The sequence below is a fragment of the Pinus tabuliformis genome, chromosome Q (assembly GCF_031772625.1).
Source record: "Pinus tabuliformis cultivar Carrire ecotype Pingquan chromosome Q, CPIR1, whole genome shotgun sequence".
In the NCBI taxonomy this organism is placed as follows: Eukaryota; Viridiplantae; Streptophyta; class Pinopsida; order Pinales; family Pinaceae; genus Pinus; species Pinus tabuliformis.
Window position 1 is genome coordinate 1,165,428,395 of NC_142296.1, and position 17,992 is coordinate 1,165,446,386.

General features: G+C 38.2%; 1 pseudogene; it reads right to left on the bottom strand.

Annotated features, from left to right (window-relative positions):
• Window positions 1-12,396: 12,396 nt before the first annotated feature.
• LOC149223810 (phenylalanine aminomutase (L-beta-phenylalanine forming) pseudogene) lies at window positions 12,397-14,657 on the bottom strand (annotated as a pseudogene).
• Window positions 14,658-17,992: the final 3,335 nt, after the last annotated feature.

Here is a 17,992-nt window from a genome sequence, read left to right on the forward strand (position 1 = left end):
TATCTCGATAGTCAGTGCACATCTTTCATTGACAGTCTCCCTCACTTTGGTTATAATTGTACTTTTATTTCAGTGAGATTTCTCAACTATCACTTTTGTGCATTGTCGCTTTCACGAGTGCCATTTTTACGTTTTTGGTTGTTGTTTTTGCTCGATTTCACTTTAATAAGTTTCTTTTTCATGTTATATTCGCTCTGGAATGTGTCTCTTTCAAGGTCGTTCACATTTTGCAAGTGTTTTCTTCATGTTTTCCTCTTGTCGCACGTGTCGTTTTTGTTGTTTTCACACTTGCATGTGTCACACATTTGCACATCACCAAAGTTAGTTCTTGCACATTATTCTTCATAATATGGTCTTACATATCATTATAATATGTGCTAGACACATTCTTATAGCTTAACGCACATTTTGGTCACAGTCATCACTTATGTTGTAACTTGTGTTCTAAGTGTCGTAATGTGTCATTTCAACTATCGTACTCATAAATAAGTGTCGCTTTGTTGTTGTTTTAAGGTGTGATTGATGTTCATCATTTATGTGCATTACTTTAGCTTATGTTAATGGAATTTATGTGTGTGACCCATGTTTGAGTTCTATTAAGATGCATCTCTTTCTCTTACCCTACTAGTCCCACACAGCCATTTTGGGAGCTCTTCTTGTTCCTTCAGTCTAGTGTAAGTTGTGAAGGCATTATCCCTCTTACTAGGTGATGAGTGAAACTTATTCATGAGCCTCAGTGACATATCTTTTCCGACCATATTTTTTCACTGAGTCTTTTCTAAGGTCTCCTCCCTCTCACAGTGCATTAGTACTTCCTCGAATAAGTAACCTAGTCTTTTGTTACCTCCCTTAGTGAAAAGTGCATTCCAGGTTAATAAGCAGCCATTGTTGGAGAGAATTGTGCCCTCCCAAGCCTGAGTGCACTTTGGAACAATGAATCATACTTTATAACAACAAAGCGCACTTTGGAAAAGCAAGAATCCTTTGTCTCTAAAAAAAGTGCATGTTGCACTCACGAAGCATGAATCCTTCATCCTCCCTTAGGTTGCATGGCTCACTCACAAAGCACGAATTCTTCATCCTTCCCTCAAGGAACGTGACACACTCTTGAAATATGAAACCTTCATCCTTCTCTCTTCCCTTAGGGCACATGGTGTAGTCATGAAGCATGAATCCTTAGGGAACATGGCACACTCACGAAGCATGAAGACTTCATCCTTCCCTTAGGGTGCATGGCGTACTCTTGAAGCATGAATTCTTCATCCTTCCCTCTTCCCTTAGGATGCATGGTGCAGTCGCGAAGCCTAAAGACTTCATTTGAGTGCACCCCTTCGACCAGAAGAATTGTTCCCTCCTAGTTCCTCTTAAGCGCACAGGCACACTAGGAAGACTCAAAACATGATCCCTTGTTCCTTCGATGTGCGCCCATGCACCCTCCTTTTTCACTTGAGTGCATAAGTGCACCTTGAACCAACGAATGATTCTCCTTCTTTCTTCGGACATGTGCCCTCCACCCTTGAGTTCCCTCTCTCTCTCTTGCTTGAGTGCACAAGTGCACCTTGAATGCCTCTTGTGAACCTTGACCATCCACTGCCTTCAATGCGGTAAAAATGAAAAATGGAGCCTTCCTAAGACACTGATGAGTTTGACTGAACCCTCCTCATCAAGCCTCCTTCTTTTAACCCTCTTAGAGGACTATCATGAGTTGATCATTCTATGAGCTAAGTAGTGATAGAATAGATATTTTTAAGGATGATTTCATTTTGTCATGAATGATTTTCATTGGCAGGAGTACCTTCCTAGCATGACAAGGTAATTCTAAAAGCAGATAGCAAGGAGAAATCATAAAAAAACACTTGCATAGAAGAAGAACAAAAGAGAGTTATCATGGATACATGAAGCAGAACATCGACCAAAACAAAAAGAATACATTGCATGATGACTCAAAGGATCCCAAATCTCATCCAAGAAGCTTTGGAGGGTGAATATAAGCAACAAAGTGGATATTTGATGAAGATGAAGCATATATCAAATCTACCATCAAGAATGCAAGATGAAGCAGTAAGGAAGACAACTTGGCATTGCCACCTCATCGTGAAGCCCATGTCATCATTGTCAAGTTGTAACTTGAACAAGTGCCATTAAATGGTAAATGTGTGTGCATGTGTCATGCCTTATCATGTGGAATGTAATGATGTAATTATTAAAGAGAAAAGGACAAAATGTGATGTGTGGATGTCCAAAGGTCACATGTGGAATATGAAGAGTCACATAGTCATATATGGACAAAAGTCATATAGAGAAGTCCAAATGTCATTTAGAAGTTCAAGATTTGTTTAGAAGTCAAAAGGAAACATTATAAGTCCAAAATTCATGAGGTAACTCAAGAGTTATGAGGATATGAAGGGTCATTCCTCTTGTTATAAAAGAAACCCCATAAATAAAGCAATGGGGATTTTGGAGGCTTAAGCTTTGGAGAGCTAGTATCGACTTCTCTACTTGGCATACGAGAGAATAACTATTCTTTGGAGAAGAAAGGAGTGACTTAATGTTCCACTACTAGAACTAGTGCCTCATTATTGTAACTGTGTACTTGGATCTTTCACCTAATTGAAATTCAATGAGCCAACACATTTGCACGCATGTATCACAAATGTTTTAGGACTATTCTTGGGATGTTTATGGTACATAGTGTGTTAATATGTACTAGAGATATTGAACTATTTCAGTGGCTTTGGTACTCATCTTGTTGAATGTGTGTTGTATTCACTTTAATAAGCATTATGTGAACTATTTTCTAACGAATATTTTCATGCTCTCATGTGGCTCTCTTAGGCTAGTACTACTACTTCCTTCCAGAGGCTCACTCTCGCCTCCCACTCGTGAAGGTCTCCTTTACACATTTCAATCGGTGTTTCACAATGCCAACTTACTTGTGTGTTCAAGGTTTATGTATATAATCTCTTATGTTATCCATTGAAAACCAAGGCAAACTTTATAGTTATGGCAGTCAGTTTGATACTATGGATGGGGCTCCTACTCCAAATGGTGTCAGGTCTAATAGGGACTTCACATCTAGGAGACCCATTGTATGTTGGTGGTATCTAGAACTATCAACGGGAATAAAAGAAGACATTAACTATTCAAGCAAAATGTGGTAAAATATCATTTGAGGAAATAGCAGTATAATTCCTCGATAGTACACATCAAATGAAGTCAAAAATGAAAGCAATGTGTATGTACCTTAAGATAGTATGACAGTATCATTGGAAGGATAGTAAACATATTATTTGAATAAGATGGGAAATAAGCATAAGAACGGCAAGGAGTTTAAGAAAGGAAAAAAGTTTCTAAGTTTGATCCTTAATCTTAGTGGTTTATATCTGATAAAGTTTGATTATGGGGGAAGGGAAAAGGACAAACTTACAAATTTTCTAATGGTGATAACTTATTTTAGTCTTCATAACCATAACCAAATTGGAAGGAAGAGATGAACATGAAAGAGTAATAGATTTATACTTAAGGTGATTGAGCATAAGTTTCACAAATGATTGTAAGAAATCAATGAGAAGTGATAGCCTATCCTAGAATATGATGGATTTTGGATATAGGAATAATCAAGATAAAATAAGTTAGAACTCTTTGGGTATCCTATGAATGACTAAACATGTGGAAAATGGTTATTGAATAATAGAAGTATTTCCAAATAGGAACAGGACAAGAATCATTGTAAGTTCTAGATAAAGGCAATGCCTATAGGCATCAATTGTTGGCAGTTAACCATTTGAATTAAATGATTGAGACAACAACACAAGTCATTTTTTAAGATTTGTAGGAAGTATGGTAACATTAGATCAAAGAGGTAATGAAACCCTTATTTCTTGTAGGATGGAAATAAAGCACACCGGATAGAAATTATAAAAAATATTCAAGCAGAAAATGGTAAACACCTTAGCATATAGGTGTATTCTCCTAACTAGTCAAATATTAGTGATAGTTGAGCAAGATGCTTAGTCTAAGTAACACCAATATGGAATTGTTAGGAATAGAGTAGTTACTCAGAGCTTAGAGGAATATTGGAGGTATATACCTAATTTATATCATTGAAGTGTTAGGAGAACTACAAAAATGTAATAAATACTAGGGTCAACTTTACATAACGATAAGTAGCAATCTCTCTTAATGATATTGATAAGCAGATTGAGAAACATGAACAATTATTAAGGATGATCAGTAAGGGTCACAGTGATGACCCATACAATTTTAAAGTGTCAATATAGGAATGGATTCAAGTGATAGACTGGGGAAATGTTTAAAGGTTTAGATGTTCAAAGTATGACAACTATCTACTTATCATTTTCCATGCCTTCAAAGGCAAAGGAAATATGTTATGTCATAAGTTGAGTCTTAAATATGGAAGAACAAACACCTAGGATAAAGAGTAAGAATATTGTACGCCAATGACTAGTCATTTATTTGGATTAGATGAATTAATTCTTCTACGGGTAATAATGATAATTACCAGGGGATGGATCAATCACTAAGGCTTAACTATTTTTTCATGTATGTGGGTTAAGCATGACAAAAAACTTAAATAATGATGACCAGGTATGTAGATGCTATTGGGTATACCACTCCTTAAATTGATAATCCAAAGATGTAAAGTGCTAAGAACCTTGGGTAATGATCAAAAGGTATAAAAATCAAGAATTTTTGTATCAATGAATTATAGCATGCTAGTATGGACAATAATAAATTAATGCTAAATTTCATTGAATATCCCTAGGTATGAAAGCATGCACGACTAGATATTATGGCTCTAAATGATGGGAGATTACATTAAATCAACAATGTATTTAGACAAGAAAAATATGTGAAAACATAAGCATACTAATACGGTGATTACACATGTTTTGTGAATTGTCAACTTTCTTGTTGAAAGTAAAGGAAATGATAATCAGAAGATGATCAATGTTTGGATGATCCCACGGCACTCATAGTATCAATGATCACTCAGTAGAGATAATTAGGACTAATAAACTTAACCAATTATATGTATGTATTAGATGGATTTTTTACGATAAGTCTTTCATTATCTATAAAAGTTGGTATTCATTATTAATTTATGTAGGCCAAGAAATTTGATTTGTTGATGAAACATGATAAGGATGCTCATGATGTTTTATTAGTCTACATGTGATATGTTTAAAAGTTATTATCATATTCATGATGTTATATTATGATGTTTAGTTAACACATGGTTCCATTTATTATGTTTGTGTAATGCTAATCTTTCATAAATATATGTTAAGCTTTTAATATTGTGATAGTATTTTATGGTGTAATGACATATGGTGAATGCACTTAGTTGTATGGAGAGAAGTTTAGTGATGGCATGTGTGAGCATGCGGTGGCTTTTTATGTTCTCATGATGACATGTCAGAGTTAGCATGTGGATTTTTTCTATGAGATAATGATGTTATGATTATAATCGATGCATTGAGTGCATGTTATGAGGTGGTGATTAATGGGATTCCATTAATGGGTTGAAAGGGCTAGCTCGTTTGATGATTTTGTAGGATCCAAAACCTACAAAGGAGGATATATATAAATAAAACCTTATGAGTTGGGGAAAAAATAAATTAACCAACATATGCCAATGGTTATTTTACCTTGTATAATTCTTGATGGTACCTAAGACCATCTTAAGGAGGCCAAAGTGCCTAATATTGGAGTTGTGGTACCAAAGTCTAAATGAAGGGTCGGATTAATACTTGTTAGTGGAGTTGTGAGGTTTGAATTCAATGCCTAAGGTTGAGTACCTACTAGGATTTGTGGAGGAAGTTAATTCATCCTTCTCAGAAGCCTAGGTGTATGCAAGCAGTGTGCTAAACCAAATGTCTACTTAGGTAGATAAGGTCTCAGGCCTTGGGGACCTAATTAGACCAAGAGGCTTTAAACCTAGTATCAAAAGTTGGGAAGAAGCACTAGAGAGTACTTGTGCTTCCTGCGATGTGAACTTTCAATGTTTGTTGTGGTCAATTGGGGTGGCTCTTATACTAGTAACATTAGGGGCTGATGTGGAAGATACGTGAGAAAGTTTTTTAAAAAAAGGCATTTCTGTAACATAATTAAATTTAACTTCTATATGAAGTTTCTTAAAGGGAGGAAGTATGTAATGCCTCATATTATTTAATTAAATTAATAATAAATTGTAAACAATACATGAAAAGTAATAATAAATAAATATGTCATATCGAAATAGAGAAATCTAATATAATAAAAATAAAATAAAAGGTTTTAAAAAAATGGATAATAGTATAAGGATAATAATTGGAAGTTTTAATGGAAGGTCGAACAGAGGAGAGCATTAGAGAAGAAGGGGTAATTCTTGGAAAACTAGAAGAAAGACGAAAGCAGGAAGAAGTTCTATGGCGGAAAAAATCAAGAATAAAGTGGTTAAGGGAGGGAGAAAGGAACACAAAATTCTTTCATCAGGCTGTGATCAAACACAGACAAAGAAATAGGATTCTATCCATCAAAGATAAAAATGGGGATAGAATAGTGGAGCAAGCTGAGATTGAGCAAGTCTTGGTGGATCATCATAAAAGTATCCTAACAGAACCTCAAGCCGACAGAACGGGAGCAATAAAGGAAATATGTTCGGCCATTCCTCGTTTAGTTACAGAAGAATAAGGCACTGATGAGAGCAGTTAACTTAGAAGAGGTAGAGGAAACTGTAAAATCTATGAAGAAAGGTACTGCTCCAGGTCCTGATGGCTTCACAGTTGATTTCTACCAGGCGGGATGGCACTTTCTGGGAAAAGAGATCCTAGATCTGATAGAAGAATCTCGGATGAACCAAAAGGTATGGCCTGCCATTAACTCTACTTTCTATGCTCTGATTCCTAAGGGTGATAATTTAGAAGATGCCAATGGTTTTAGACCCATAGCGTTGTGTAATGTTATCTACAAGATCATAACATCCGTGATCGCCAAAAGATTGAAACCCCTTCTGGACAAGTTAATATCTGCTGAACAAACGGGCTTTGTTGAAGGTAGACAAATCCTAGATGGCCTTGTAGTAACTCAAGAAATTATTCACTCTCTAAAAATGAAAAAGCAAAAGGGTATGATGATTAAATTAGATCTGTCGAAAGCTTATGACAGACTGAACTGGAACTATTTGGAAGAAGTCCTTGAAATTTTTGGTTTCAGCAGGAGGTGGATTAAGTGGATTCATAGTTTGATTTCTTCTCCGAATTTTTCCATTCTTGTTAATGGAACTCCCTCGAAAACCTTTAATGCGTCTAGAGGAATTAGACAAGGAGACCCATTATCTCCGTTTCTTTTCATTCTAGCAGCTGAAGGTCTGGGTCGATATATTAAAAAAGAAAAAGCAGCGAACAGAATCAAAGGTTTACAGCTTTGGGGAAATAATCTGCCCTTGACTCATCAGCAATTCGTCGATGATATCATGCTATTTGGGGAACCAACTGTTAAGTGAGACACCTTAAAAGAATTCTGGATTTATTTGCTGAAGCTTCTGGACTGGAAATCAATAGAGATAAGTCTTGTATTTTCATATTTAATACTGTGGAACAGGTTAAAACTCACCTTATAAGATTTTTGGGCTTTAAGAGAGGAGAGCTGCCTATGAAATACTTGGGAAATCTATTGGACTTTACTTCCAAAAAGATGAAAAATTGGCAAGGAGTCCTGGACAAGCTGAGAAACAAAGTGGCAAACTGGGCCTTTCGAGTGCTAAACATAGCAGGAAGGGTGGTTCTGGCAAAATCAGTCCTCCAAGCTATCCCCATCTATCCCTTGTCGATAATGGCGGCCCCTTTAGGAGTCTGTGCGAAGATCAGAGAGATCATTAGAAATTTTATTTGGGGAGGGAAAAACCAGCAGAAAAAATGGGCCCTAGTTTCTTGGAACCATTTAACTGAGAGGAAGGAAAAAGGGGGATTGGGTCTACGGGACCCAGAAAAACTCAACAAAGTGTTAGGAGCGAAGCTCTGGTGGCGCTGGTTAAGGGAGGGCAATGACCTGTGGAAAGCCATATGGAAAACTAAATACAATATGCCAGACTCAATAGTTGAGATTTTAAGACAGAGAGAAACCCCCAAGGGTTCAGCAATCTGGGACCTAGCTCGTCAAAACAGAGATTTGGTCGAGAATCATACATTCTGGGAGATTCGAGGTGGAGAGGAAGCTAATTTCTGGGATGACAAATGGCAACAGAAAGAAAGAATGAGTAGAATTCAGAGGGTGCAACAACTTCAGGAAAGAATAGAAGGAGACCGAAAATGTGTCAGAGACTATTGGAAAGCAAATGATCTGGATGGAATCTGGAGAAAATGGATCGAACCGACCTAGTGGGACAGGGAGCTAAGTCAAGATCAACAAGAAGCTTACATGAAAGAGGTGGATTCCAGGAAAATTAGAGCCCGCACTGGAAAGGATCTCCTTAGGTGGGGGAAATCCATGAAAGGATCTTTCACCACCAAAGAGGCATACTACTTAACAGATACGCAAGCCATAGCTGAGGAGAATCTAGATTGGAAGATTATATGGGGAAACAACTGGTGGCCGAAAGTATCCCTTTTCATATGGCTTGCAACTAAGAATAAGATTTTAACTTGGGACAGAATTCAAAAAAAGGGCTTTAGTGGCCCGTCGAGATGCTGTCTCTGTAACACTGAAGTGGAGACCAGAAATCACCTACTGATTAACTGCTCGTTCGCAAAGAAGCTTTGGATGGACACAAGAAGAATATTCGGCAAATCCGAGATAGGCCCCAGAGATCTTAACGAAATTGTTTTCCAATGGAATAAAGAGAAATTTCAATGTAAAGTTGTCAGCAGAGCATGGAATCTCATCTCAGGGTTCGTGCTATGGATGATATGGAAAGAGAGGAATCGCAGGGTGTTCCAGAATAAATTAAAGGATCCGGAAATAATTTGGGGACGAGCGGTCAAACTAATGAGGGAAACAATCCTGGTCGAGAAATGGGACGCGGAGGATTGGAAGGCAAATCAGTTTGAGGAGGGAATCTTGAACAATCTAAACCTAAAATTTGAGATGGTTCACCACAAGCAGAACCCCAGACATAATGCGCGGACCCAAAGCTCTGATAAATTTAGTTATCCCAGAGAAAACTTCATCAAATTAAACTTCGACGGTGCATCGAAAGGGAACCCTGGCGAAGCTGGTTTTGGAGGCATTTTTCGGGACAGTCATAAGTAGGTAAGGTGGATTTACGCCGATTGGGGTGGAGAAATGACGAATAATGAGGCTGAATTTTGGGCAATTCACCAGGGGTTGCGAATTGCTTTAAGAAATGGATACACCAATTTAGAAATTGTTGGGGATTCCCAGATCGCGGTTGAAATGCTGAAGAAGCTCAGCAATGGAAGAGACTGGGAAAAGATTACAAACAGCTGGCGAACGGCTGGAATTGTCCAGGAGATAGCGGATCTATTGAAAAGGATCGAATACAAACTCATCACTCACGTCAGAAGGAAAGGGAATCGCGCGGCCGATTTCATGGCGAATTGGGGATGCAAAGGTCGTGGCAGCACGGTAGACAACCAATGGAAAGCGGTGCGCGGTTGCAGGGAGTGGGCGGACCTGGCAAAAATCATAAATGAAGACCATGATCAAGCTACGAGCGAGAGTGCGGGGATCAATGAGCTGGATGGATGAGAGGGCATGGAGATCCTGCTTAATGAATATAGGTCAGTCTGGGCAGAGGGGCGTTATGATGACAGGGTACAGAGTAGTACATTGGCGGCGTGCGTGGAGAACGGCACAAGATCATCCCCAATGTGAAACAATAAATGCTCGCGATCGGAGAGGAGGGTGGAGAGGCATGTCAGATCTCCCGACAGCTGAAATTAATCAAAGAATGATGGCCAAAGGAGACATCATCCCGGAAAGTAATCGGCGGCAAGGCAAATTGGATTCAGAGGCGTACGCTGAGGGCAGAGATCCGATATATATCCAAACGAGGAAGGAAAAGCAGTTATTTAGTTGTTTCCCAATTTGGCGAGGAGCGGACAGCACCGCTGAGAGACAGCAATACAGGATAGAGTTTACTTGGCACCAGAGTATTCCCTGCGGCAGAACCGGTGGTAACATGGAAACCCGGCTGAAAACCAGGACGACAGAGGAGCAACATAATGCAACTGACAGGAACAAGAGTCGGAAAGGCAAGGAAATTATGAACGAGGAGCACCCAACTGAGATTTTGGAGATTGAGGACGAGTCCGAGGAGGAGGCGCCCCGAGGCGAGGGGAACAAGAGGTCTTACTCTCAGGACGGATTAGCAGACGAGGAGCATCAGAAGATGAAGGGTGACCACCCTGCTCCACAGGCGGCGAAGGTTAGGCGTTACGGCATGAGAAGAAGAGACAGGGGTCTTGGCAGCGGTATGGATTCGGGTAGTAAAAGGGGTCGGGGACAGAGCAGGAAGACGCATGAGGAAGGCGAGAACTCCAGGCAGGACGCGGAACCAGCCAAAAAAACAAGGAGGACGGTGAATCAGAGAATTCGTCGGGCAGAGAGGGCTTACCAGCAGAACACCAATCCTGAGGTTAGAAGAATCATGCAATACCTAGAGGAGGAGTCTATCCAAGACCAATCTGATGAAGAGATGGAGGACTGGGAATTCCTGCTGCATGATCCAGGCCATACCAGGGGAAGAATGTCCCTATTTAAACAATCTCTGCATATTTACTGGGTTATGAAAAGGCTATTGGCAAAGGCTTTAGAGCAAGTTGCTTCGGAGATGGTGGAGATGGCGCAGGGAGGCCCTGATATGCGCAGAGAAATGAGTTTCATTCGCATTGCTCTGGAGAGGCAAGAGGAGAAATTAGATGAAATACAACAGCTGCTGAAGGGAGTTCACCAGGGTACAGATAGAGGAGCAAATCAGCAACCTGCAATGGATGATGTTTGAAAAAAGATATGTTCAGGAAAGCTCATAGTCTTACCAATTATAGTTTTTTGCATGTTTTAGATAGAGAAGTTTATTTCTTGCACACTAGTAGAATCAGAGGATCTCAAGACTGTCTTGTTTATCTTGCTAGGATTATCAGACTTTGGGCCTTTTATTTTTGGTCGGCCATTAAAAACTATAGATGGCTTAAATACTCGATTTCCCCATGTGGGCGAGTTTACAATGTTTTTGATACTATGTAATGTTTTATTTTCTATCCAGTAATAGAAAGAGTACCACCTCAGCTTACAAAAAAAAATAATTGGAAGTTTTAATCAATCAGCTACTTTATTAATAAAATAAAAGTGTAAAAAAAATAAAGAAATTTATGGAAAAGTTAAATCAAGAAAAGGTTTTAAAAAATTTGCATGATGACAGGTGGAACTTATGCATTGAGTTTCTTTGCTTTGATAGATAAAGGATTTTTACTTAAAGAAGGAGGAAAAGAAAATGGGACATCTTTTTCTTTGGAAATTGATGAAAATATTTAGAAACTCGCGTAGGTAGTTGATTGAGGGTTTAAGGACTAAGTTTTCTTCATTGGGAGAATCATCAACCACACTTAGATTGTGGTCAACTCGATCAAAGTTTGGATCACATCGGTTTATGTTTAGCTACCTTGTAAGTGAGTTTATTTTTACAACTCTAAAGTAAAATCACACGTGGATTATGCAATTACTAATGAAATTTTCATATGGATTTGACTAATGGATATGGATTTTTATATATAATGTTTGTATCATTATTTTTGAAGTTTAAGCCATTACATATTCACTAAAATGCATGTAATTTTACAAGCCATTACATATTCACTAAAATGCATGTAATTTTACATTCAATCATTTGTTTGATGCAATTCCGGTTTCAATTTAAACTACAATCAATAAAATGCATGTAATTTTACATTCAATCATTTGTTTGATGCAATTCCTGTTTCAATTTAAACTACAATCAAAGGAATATATGTGCATCTTTAAAGGTTGTGCGTAAAACATTACATTCATATCAATATAAAACATTATATTAATTTTTATAATTTGAAAATATGAAATATATGAATATTTCTATAATTAATTAATAATATAATTATCCTAATCGCATCACTATTTACAATATAAATCACAGAAAAAAAATTAATAAAATTAGTAAATATTTCATAAACCATTTTGAATGTTATAAAATCATCAACTAAAAAACATCAGAATTATATTAAAAATATATATATATTTTATGTTTAATAAACCATTAAATAGTTCATAAACCATTTTTAATCTTATTAAATCATCGATTAAAAAATATCAAAGTTATACACAGAAAGTTATATCTATATCTAAAAATATCTACTTTTCAATAAGACGTGTGTATATGTAGACATGTCTACAGATGCTGGAGAACACTGTAAATTTCTGAGTGCAGGCTTCATAAATTTGATGATATCAATCAATTTATGAATCCGTTGAGGCACTGAAGCAGAGGTGCAGTGATTCGGCCATCAACCATTGCATCAAATACCTTCTGGGTGCCCTCTTGGGGCGTGTGGTCTGTCCTCGGAGTCATCATTATCGCGTTGAGTTCCTCCCGGATAAATGCATACAGAGGAAAGAATTTAGAGCCATGGATTAACGTTCTGCAACAGGAGCCTTCCAGCATGTGACTGTTGATGCGCTCCTCGTATGAAAGCACGATTGCTGTTATCTCCACTTCAAGGCGCTGCTTGAGGTGGGATTCGAACTCTGTTATCTGCTCTACAATTTGAATATCGTGGAATGTAACAATGGCGTCAAGAAATGTTTGTTTGAGGGCAGAGACAAGTGGGAGGGAAGGGTTGCAGGGGGATTCTAAATATGTGTACACTGGAATACCCCTGGCAACGTTAATAAGCTGTTCTTTAATGGATTCCGGGAGATGGCATTCGTCTGAAACGCTTGAGATGATTCCTAGCACAATATTTAGAAGAATTTGTTCCAGTTGTCGCAGATCTATTGCCTGGCAGAGAGCGTATAAGTGCGATGCCAGCATAAGTTTTAAGATATCCAGAGCTTCTTCAGTCTTCCTGGCAGATATGAGGGCCAGAGAATTGATGTCCTGGTTGTGCTGCTCAGCGCTGTGAACGTGGGTAGTGACTGGGTTAGCCAGGAATTGAAGCTCCGAACTGTAAGCAGCCATGGCTATGTCGATTCCCTTGAAGCCATAGTCCAAGCTCAAGTCAGGACCCAGGGAAAGGTTGCCCGGGAGCCCATTGCTGTAGAACTCGATCATGAGCTCTGTGAACTGTGCAAAGATGAGTTTCCCCAGTCCAGCCAGAGCTACACGAACATAATCCATGTAGAATCCCACTGCGCTGCCCTGAAAATTGGCGCCATGGAGGGCCTTGCCGTTGACAGGGTCGATGATGGGATTGTCGTTGGCAGAGTTGATCTCTGTCTCAATTGTGGCCGTGGCTTCTCTTATGGTCTGCACCAGAGGGGCCAGCCACTGGGGACTCGAACGCAGAGCATAGCGGTCCTGTTTGGGCTTTTTCAGAGAATTGATGCTGTAATACTCTCTTGAAAGCGCCTGGAAGGGGCTGTCTCTGAGAAGCCATTCAAGAAGTGCCGCGGACTCTGTCTGGCCTGGGTGCGGCTTCATCTCGTGGATCAATGGATGCGCGAATTCTTCCCGCCCAAAGATGACTTCACAGAACATTCCACAGAGCATTTCCACGAGCAAGAGCAGAACATTGGCATCATACATGACGGTGGCAGCGAGGGCAGTGGCAAACGAAGTGCCATTGACAAGAGCCAAGCCTTCTTTGGCCTGGAGCTTGAAGGGCTGCAGGCCTGCTTTCATCAGAGCCTCTGGTGCAGGCACTTCTTGTTCTTCACCATGAACCCCAATTCGAGCTTTGACCTGGGAATTCCCAATTAGCAGACCTGCTATGTAGGCCAAGGGAATTAGGTCACCTGAAGCGCTTACAGAGCCTCGCAAGGGGCATTTGGGCGTGATATGAGAATTGATAAGTTGCTGTAGCGCTTCCATGATCTCCCATCGAATCCCAGAGCAGCCATAGGTGAAGCTACTCATTCTCAGAAACATGGCGCATCGAGTGGTGATGGGGGAGAGCTCCCCCGGTGACGAAGAAGGGCCGATAAATACTCCAGCTAGCAGACATCGAATTAGGGCTTCTTGCAACTCGCTCAGTTGGTTGGTCCTCTTGCTTGAACAGGCGCCGAATCCAGTGGTAACGCCATAGATATCAGCTCCTCCTTTCGCTTTCTCTTGCACCCACAACGAACACCTCTCAACCCGTTCTCTGCAATTCCCGCCATGATTATCAAGTGTCACTTTCACTTGGGGTTTCCGGCCCAGGGCTGTGACATGGGCAACGGTGATGCGGGAGCCATCGACGTTGATGCAGTTGGTTTCGTTGAACGTCTTGATCAGAAGGATGATGTCCTCCACGTGACAAGAACGAGAACGGGCAGTTATACAACTGTTACTATTTAATTGGGAGTACTCCATTGCAGACTAGCTCAAAGATTACAGACTGACGCAAAATTCAGAATCCTGAAAGCATACCATGGAATTCTCACACAGACAGCACCGTGGCTTTATAACCATCATGGTGCTGTTAATTGCACCAAGATACAACTGTTTGGAACAATGGAACCAAAACTCAAATTGTATCCAATGGATTAGGGAACCCAGGCATGGTTGGAATATCGAATTAATTTTATTAATCAAAATATTTTTTATTTTATTTTATTTTTATATAATGAAAATGGCATTTAGTGGCGTGTATCAACTACATAATGTATTTATCAATATATAAATATATAAAAATGATAGGTATAGATGTGTATTAATATGTAAATATATTAAAATTATAGGTAGAGATGTGTATTAATTATGTTTCTGAAAATGAAACTTATAATTTATATCAATAATATTTATATTTATTAATATAATTATTTTAATAAATTAATATTTAAATTTAGATTTACTCATTTTTTAAGATGTACATTTTTTATTATGCAAATTTTTATTGAATATAAAATTTGAAGAAATGTTTGTATTTCAAGATAGTTGATCTCTCTTAACAAATAGTAAATTAAAAATTAAAATGAATCTATGTTGGTTGATAATAATATTTATAATATATATTTTTCATAACTTTATATAAGATCCATTTTAGTGTAGATCTATCAAATCTTTCAAGACGCAAACTTTTTTTTTAGTGCAAAATTTAAAGGAAAGTTTCATGCCTTAAAAGATTTGATTCCTCTAATTCTTTAATAAATCCTTAGTTAAAATGGATTTATATCAATTCTTACTAATATTATTTATATTATGCAAATTTCACTTCTCTCTATATAAGAGTATTCTCATTTTCAATTTTATTAAAATATTGATTCAATCTTAAAACCTAATTTTTTTAGAATTCGAAGATTAAAACTCAAACCACTCAAGTTAAAAATTATGCATTCCAACCAAATTAAAGCATTCAAGTTAAAAATTATGCATTCTAACAAAATTGAAGTGACTCTCAACTGTTTTTTTAACAAAAATGAGTAATATCTATATTAAATTTGTGTTCGGTCGCAGCAAATATGTGGGGAAATATATCACTTGATTTCGATACAATTTCATATATCTATTAACCATAAACCCATTACATCTTTGATACTAACCCATTGGCACCTTAACTGTAAACCCATTACATAGAGAGACTTCCTATCGAAAGCTTACAAAAAAACCAAAAAGACCCAAAGACACATTGCATGCAGATCAATCATATTTAGTCGTTGGCTTGTTGAGGTATATGTCCTACTTGTCTGCAAGGTCCAAAAGCTAGTCTTGACCTGTGGATGAGTCTTTGTTGAGCTTGAGGTCCAAAATAATTACCCTGAGCACCTCATCTTCTAATCTTGAGATTTAATGTGGGAGGGCCAAGATTTGATCAGCATTTTTGACTTGTTTGTTCTACATCTGACAGAATTTCACTTGTAATTCGTAGCCAACCTTTGCAGGGCTTCATGAGTGTACAAGCATTGGGAGCATGGGCTAGCAGTTGAAGAAGGTTCAGAATTAGAGTCAAAGTTCATGTTGTTATCATGGCAAAAGCATCGAATGCAACAATCTTTATGCAAGAATAAGCTCGACCACCTCAATCTAATGGTATAAGGAAGGTAGTTAACCAAAACTAAAGGAAAGAACCAAATTGCATAAACAGAACTTATATTGGCAATACCCTGACTGTATGATGCCCTGAGATGATTGAATAGACAACCTTCCAGATTCCTAATACAAAGAAAAATCAACTGATAGGATTTAAAACCAAAGTTATTATTTCCTTTGTACCAAAGGCTCCCGCAGGACAACAAAAGGAAAATATCTATAGACAGCTAGTGTCCAAGCCACAAGGGACTCCAAGAAGCTAGAATTAGGGCCTAGAGCGACTAGATAGGAGCCAGCTTTGGTGGGGTTTCCATCCAAACTCTAGTTACTGGAATTTTCCAAACTAGACATAGGGAGCTTAGAATTACCTTCAAACCAAGGAGCCCATGACAGTCTGGAGCCGATTGTAAAGGAGAGACCAGGCGCTATCATGGTGCATTGGGAGCCAAAGAGCCCCTTACTCCAAATTAACCATGAGCTTAAGTGTTGAGACCACAATTGCCCCACTCTAAGGATGAAAGCCTAGAACCTATGACGACACTCTTTGCAAAGTGGCATGAAGGATGCACACTTGGACACCATAACTAATTTCAAAGACAAAACCTTTATCAGATTCTCGAGCCACAAAGATGGTGAGGGAATGCACATAACAGACTCATTCATGAATGAAGCTCGAGCGATATCTGAGACCAATTTATCGCCAATTCGCATGTCCTTTCACTCTATATCATCATTTTATCATTAATTTCACTAGTGTAGCCACCAAAGAAATTCATCATGGCGCTAAGCAAAGATCGATTCCAAGACTTTAGCAAATAAAAATTGTAATTGCAAGCATGCAAGAAAGAGAGAACATCATATACATGACGACATATCGCATGAGTTGCCACAGCAAGAGAATTCCAAATTTGATCCTTTAACCATATATATGAACCTTCAGAAAGTTTGATAAAGGGATATATGTCATCGCATAGAAGTGGTTGCATAAAGGATTATATAATAATTTTGAGGGTACGTATATGCTTGCGGGGAGCCTGGGCCTGCAGAGGAAATATAAAAGGGTGCAATGTGAAATATGGAGGGGATAACGAGGAGGAGGGGGATTAGGGAGAAAGAGGGGATGAGGAAAATGAGGGTGGAAAGGGGAATTAGGGATAATTTCAAAATAAAATTTCAATAAAGGAATAGACCAAGGGGAATACCAAGAGTCATGAAGCCTTATGGAATGGGGCAAAAACCATTTGAGTCGTTGATTTTGAGTTTGGTCCCTTCCATGGAGCAAGCTTTACTTTCTTGTGAGTCAAAATCCATATTACTAATTCAAAGAATATGATAGAATTCTTCGGAATGGAATTAATTAATCAATCCTCTAATTATTTGAAACAATTGTGCAAGGGAATTATCCTTAGGCATACATCCTTAATAAGATAATGAATTGTGATTAGCGAGTCTCTTAGAATAACAATGTCTTTGATTCCTTTGTCTTTGGCAATATGTAAACCTTGTAGGAGGTCATATGTTTCTGCTTGATTATTTGTTTTCCTTCCTAAGCCCCATGCAAATTTGGTTTCAATTATTCCATCCGTATTAAGTAATATAATTAAATATTTAATTTTTCAATTCATAAATATATTAATATATTTTTTAAGGATTCAAAGACTAAAACTCAAACCACTCAAGTTAAAAATTATGATTTCAACAAAATTGCAAATTGATATATGAAATGGAAAAATTAATTACCTACTACGGAGTAACTACTTGTACTTGTAGTTGTACTTGTATTTGGGTGGGTAGTGATTAAGTCTACACATTTCCATTTGTACTCCTAAT